Source organism: Arachis ipaensis, chromosome B05 (assembly GCF_000816755.2).
Source record: "Arachis ipaensis cultivar K30076 chromosome B05, Araip1.1, whole genome shotgun sequence".
Taxonomy (NCBI): domain Eukaryota; kingdom Viridiplantae; phylum Streptophyta; class Magnoliopsida; order Fabales; family Fabaceae; genus Arachis; species Arachis ipaensis.
The window spans coordinates 114,227,922-114,233,962 of NC_029789.2; positions in this window are offsets into that span (position 1 = coordinate 114,227,922).

Here is a 6,041-nt window from a genome sequence, read left to right on the forward strand (position 1 = left end):
ACCCAATTCATTCATTGATTATATATACAAGAGAATGGAAAGAGTTTACCATGGTGGGGTGTCTCCCACCTAGCACTTTTAGTTTAAGTCCTTAAGTTGGACATTTGGAAAGCTCCTTGTCAAGGTGGCTTATGCTTGTATTCATCCTTGAACTTCCAAGAATGCTGGCTCCTCAATTAGTTGTTAGAATTTTCAACCATCTTCACCAAGCTTGGATGAGGTTCTTTCCAAGATATGAGCTCCCAAAATTGGTCTTCATGTTGTGATCCGGGATCCCATATCTTATTTTCACACCCATCTTCTAATTGATCATCATGATTCCACTTGGGTGGTAATTGATCTGAATTCTCTATAAAGCCTCCAAACAACTTTCTAGACCCATGCAATTTGGTTCTACACCAACCATTTCTATTCAACTTTGAATATACAACCATCATAAACTTAGAGTGATGTTTCCAACCACCACACAGCTCTCTCCTACTCTTAACTCCACAAAGAGCTCTAAGTTGACCATCATTTTCAATCAAACTATATTCAAGTGATAAAGTAAAGATTTGGGATAAGAATTTTACCCACTTGAATATTGTGTAGGATGGTGACTTAGGAAGGGGTGGTTCCAATGATCTTGCAAGTTCCACTCCCTTGTACTCTTCCTTGATTACCTCCACCTCTTTACAACTTTCCTCAACTTCAACCTCTTCCTCTTGGTCGCTCTCTTCCAATTCAATCTCTTCTTCATTGCTCACCAAGGACATGGGAGGTTGTGCATCTTTTTCTTTGATCTCAATTTCAAGCCCAATGGGAGATGATTCAATTGTAGATAAGAAATTCTCAATGATTGAATCCATCTCTTGATCTATCTCTTCCAATCTTTCATCATTCATACTATGCCTTGGAGGTTGCGCATTATCCTCCTCAACACCAAATTCAAGCTCATTGGAAGAAGGTTTAACAACTTCCACAAGATCATCAACAATATCACTTGGCGTGGAAGTGTTCTCAAGCTTGAAATCCACCTCTTGTTTAACTTCCTCTAGCTCTTCAACCACTTCTTCTTCTTCAACAATCTCTTCCTTCTCCACTTGTTGCAAGACATACCCCCTCTTCTTGTCCTCATGTTGGGATTCTAAAATCTCCTTCCTACTCCACTCTTCGACTGATTTCTCACATTCATCTGTGGAGGTGCTTTGCTTGTTGCATGAGTCCCATGAGTCCAAGGTGGCTTTAATTTTGGCAAGTTTAGCCATGATATCTTCGCACGTCTTTTGGGCTTCTTCTTGCTCTTTTTGACAGAGGATTGCTTGAGGCCGGTCCATTACTTCCTTGAAGTAATCCATTAGCTCTTGTTCCACTTGACAAACATAAGTTGGATCATATTGCTCTTGGACCAATGGATATGGGTATTCTTCCATGGAGAGTTATGGTGGAAAGGTGAATTCACTTTGTGGTTGAAAGTTATCATACATGGGAAGTGGTTCATCTTGGTAAGAATAGTGAGGTGGTGGTTCTTGAGGGTACTGGTAATGGAATTGGGGTGGTTCTTGGGAGTAGTTGTCTTGGAATTGTTGTGGTTCTATGTATGGTTCATAGAGCTCATAAGGTGGTTGGTATGATGGATATGGATTGAGGTCATATGGAGGTGTTTGGTGGTATGGGGCTTGTGAGTAAGGTGGTTCAAAATTATGTTGGGGAGGTGGTTCATAGGCATATGGTGGTGGTTGTTGACAATCACAATAAGGATCACCACATCCATTAGATTGATATGCATTAGGATTGGAATTATACCTATAGGAAACCGGAGGTTGTCGTTGCCAAGAAGGTTGATCAATCCCTTGAGGCTCCTCCCATCTTTGATTGTTCCATCCTTGATGCATATTGTCATTGTAGCTTCCATTTCCTACAACATAATTTGAACCAAACTCATAGCAAAGAGGTGAGAATTCATAGTAGCAAATAAAAGCAGAAGCTAACAAAAACAAGCAACAAAGTCCTAAAATTAACAAAAACTAACAAGCAAGCAAAACGCAAACATATTCACATATTCACAATAGCCAATAACATAGCACCATTGTAATTTCCCGGCAACGGCGCCATTTTGATTGAAAGGAATTTGATTGCGGATATAGAATTTCACAAATAAACTCTTGTTGCAAGTATAGTTCTAAACCAACAAACAATCCTCAATAAAAGATTTGGTTGTCACAAGTACAAACCCCAATAAAAATTAACCGAAGTATTTAAACCTCGGGTCGTCTCACAAAGAATTACAATGAAGTGATCAATTATTGGCTATGAAGATGCAAGGGGTTTGATTTGTAGTTAACAAGAAAAGTAAATAACAAGAACTAATAAAATAAAGGAAATAACTCTTGGCTAGACATAGGTAATTTGAGATCACCATCTTTGTCTACAAACCATACATTAATAATTATGAGGGACCAACCCATTTCATCTACTCCTATGCTTGAAGTAAGTATAATGTCTACCTCAATGAATTGAGTATGTCAAATAGGCTTGATCAACATCAATCCATAAGTCCTAACCTAGCTACTAATTGACTTAGTAGTAGGCTAGGGTCAATGGTTATCAAATTGACCACATAGGGTTCTCAAATCACCAATTCAATGAGATCCAATGACTCAAGGTCACTTAATTCCCTTAGCCTAGGCCAAGAGTCAAGAAAACTACTCAAAAACTAGAGAAAATATTTCATCAAACACCTAGAGTGCAATAAAACTAAACATCACAAAATGCAAGAATTAACAAAATCAATAACTATCATAAGTAAGAAATCAACAATAGCAATGAAGGTAAACATAAAAGAAGACATGGAAACATAACATTGCATTAGAAGAAATCAAGATCCAACAATAGTTCATCAACATAAAAGAGAGCAAAATAAGAAATTAACAAGAGAAACTAAGAAGATTAACACAATACAACACTAAAATATAAAGAGAATTGAAATCAAAACAAGAATTGAAAGAGAAATTTGAGAGAGATTAACCTAACTTTACCCTAATTTCTATCCTAAATCTAGAGAGAGGATAGAACCTCTCTCTCTAGAATTCTACCCTAAAACACGATGAAAACTAAACTATGACTACTTGGGTCCTTCCCCCTTCAATCCTTGGGTTCAATAGCATCAGAAATGAGTTGGGTTGGGCTCAAAATGCTTCAAAAATCGTTGGCCATGAGTTGCCTTAAGTGAGTCACACTGATGTTAGCTTTCCAACGCAACTAGAACCGCCTCATTTGGACCTCTGTAGCTCAAGTTATGATCAATTTAGTACGAAGAGGTCAGGATTGACAGCTTTGCAGTTCCTTCATTTCTTCAATCCAATCTTTGCTTTCTAAACCTGAAATCACTTAACAAACATATCAAGGCATCGAATGGAATTAAAGTGAATTAAATTTAGCTATTTTAAGGACTAAAAAGCATGTTTTCACACTTAAGCACAAATTTAGGGAGAATTACAAAACCATGCTATTTCATTGAATAAATGTGAGAAAAGTTGATAAAATTCCCTAAATTAAGCACAAGATAAACCACAAAATTTGGGTTTATCAATAGGCCTACGGCCATATTGGGCATAATTGTGCCAAACGGGTTCCCCTTGGGCCCATGGTGGTGGCACTTAACAAAATAAAGGAGGGATGTTCCTTCCTCACCCTCATTGCTAATGTCATTGTACTTGAGATACATTAAATGAAGTATCCGATATCAGACGAGAAGGAAAAGAGCTCCATAAAGGATAAGAGTACTTTGGACAAGAAAGCGGCAAAAACCACCGATGTGGACGTCTCTCTTGCTAGGTATAAATAGTGCATTTTTATATTTATGCTCCGTGAATGAAGTTAGGAACTCGTTTCCAAGTAACATGGTAAGTATTTTTTTTTTCTTCAGTAAGGTGGTGAAAGGTGCTACAGGAGGACGTGGAGGAAAGTCACTAGAGGATAACATGTTGAACGTGTTAAACATGGTTCAAGAGGTAAGGAGAAACAAGTCATGTTGTTCTCTTCCTGTTTATGTACACAAAAATGGCTAGTGTTTGGGGTAGGTAACCTTCCTAACTGTTGAAACAAAGCATGTTCTTTCAGAGAAGGACGTCACGAAGACGATTCTCAAGACCCACAACGACCAAGTGCGCACCATAACGGAGCTTCTGGTGGATCACGGCATAGCCATTCAAGCGTTGCTGACCCATGTAAACACGACGAAAGACGACAAAGGGAGGAAAAAGGACCCAAAATCAAGGCATCCAGCATTTGTGCGGACTGGGAGGAGAAAACTGGCCAATGTGGAGCAAAAAGAAAAGACTGCACGGGGAAAGAAGTCCACCGTGGGCCAGGAGATGCCTCCTGGAAAATCGCGTGCCAAGGAGACCATGTGTTCTTCCTCCTAAAGGAAGTCCCCACGCTGCACGGATAACCATGGAGGGCAACCCCGTCAAGTAGAAGTAGCCAAGACAAAGGTCATGTCTCTGAAGGTGAGGCTTTATGTAACAGTACGTTAAATTTTTTTTGTCCAGCTAGGTGACAAAATACGTGTACCTGAATACTCTGTTCATTTGTGTGTATAGCGGAAACTAAATTTTGAGGACCTGAACTCGTCATCGTCGCCTGGGTCTGATCTAAGGCAGACTGAGCCCGGCACTCCCTTCACCTACCACACTCACCACAGACACTTTGGCGCTGAAGACATGGCTCAGGTGAGAATTTTTAGTACAATATGGAGCCGTCTTTGCATGTTCACCACTGAACCATAGTCTTTAGTTATTATAACGGTGGTGTATTCTGGTATACAGTGCTTGAATCTGTCGTTTTGCCCCCCGGAGGGTATGCACTTCATTGGAAAAGAACTTGCTGTTGCGGCATTCATATTCTCGTCCAACATGGACACCAGGTACGCTTATTTTAGTCAGATAGATTGTTAATAAAATACATGTTGAATAAACCTAAATAATGGACTAAGTTGTTTTGTGGCAACAAACCTTGAGTTGTATATTCAAACTGTATGGTACAGGGAGGTCCTGGTCGAGGACGAAAACTCTCACGGTGATCGAGCTACACTACTGACGTTGCATCCGGGCCAATTGGTTGTCGAGGATGTAAGTTCAACCCGACTGTGTGAAACCATAAGCATTGGAACCGCAAACATGTTGAGTTTTTATAAGAATTTATTTTCACCATCATGCAAGTTATAAATCTTGCTTGCACGATGTTAATGCATGAGAACAACCTGCCGTGCTGGTTTCTTCCTACAACATTTTCGGTAAATGTTACTACACCGTATATGTTTTCACACATTTTTGGCCAAGCGATTCATATATCAATGGTTTTACCTATGAGGCTTACCCTTTTGCAGCAAGTGACCCTTAGCCCAATGAGTCATAGCATTGACACATTCGAGTATATTCGCCAGAGGTTCATGGGATATGCAGATGATCTATGAATGGTGACTATTTCGGTTCCATAATTAGTGAATACTTAAATATGTTATGTTGTACTGAATTAACCATTGTGTCTTTCCTTTGCAATGCAGATATATGTCCCCATGCATAGAGACAATCATTGGTATCTAATGGTAATTGATCTTGTCAATTACAAACTGCTGTATTTGGATTCTACAAAGCACAGCAACCATAGAGAATCAAGAGTCTCGCAAATGAAGTTTGTGGTAAGAGAGTGTAATTCTTCCAAAGTATGGCCTTTTCCTGAAAAGGATGGTGATTGCTATATTTTATGTGATACATGTGTTTGACATTAATTCGGACCAATTTTATAATTTGAGGAAGGCATTCTTTGTTGATCATTACAAGTCACACCCATCAATTTTTGACATTATGGAGCCACCCGTAGGCCAGCAAGCAGAGCAATCATAAGGACTCCTAGTTCCTTCCCCCTTGCTTTTCAAACCGTATAAACATGCAAACATTAGTAGAATCCATTTTGGGTTCTTAGGGTTTGGTTACCTACTCATCATTTACTAACGAACAGGAATGATTGTGGAGTTTAGGTTTGCCAATGGATGATGCTGA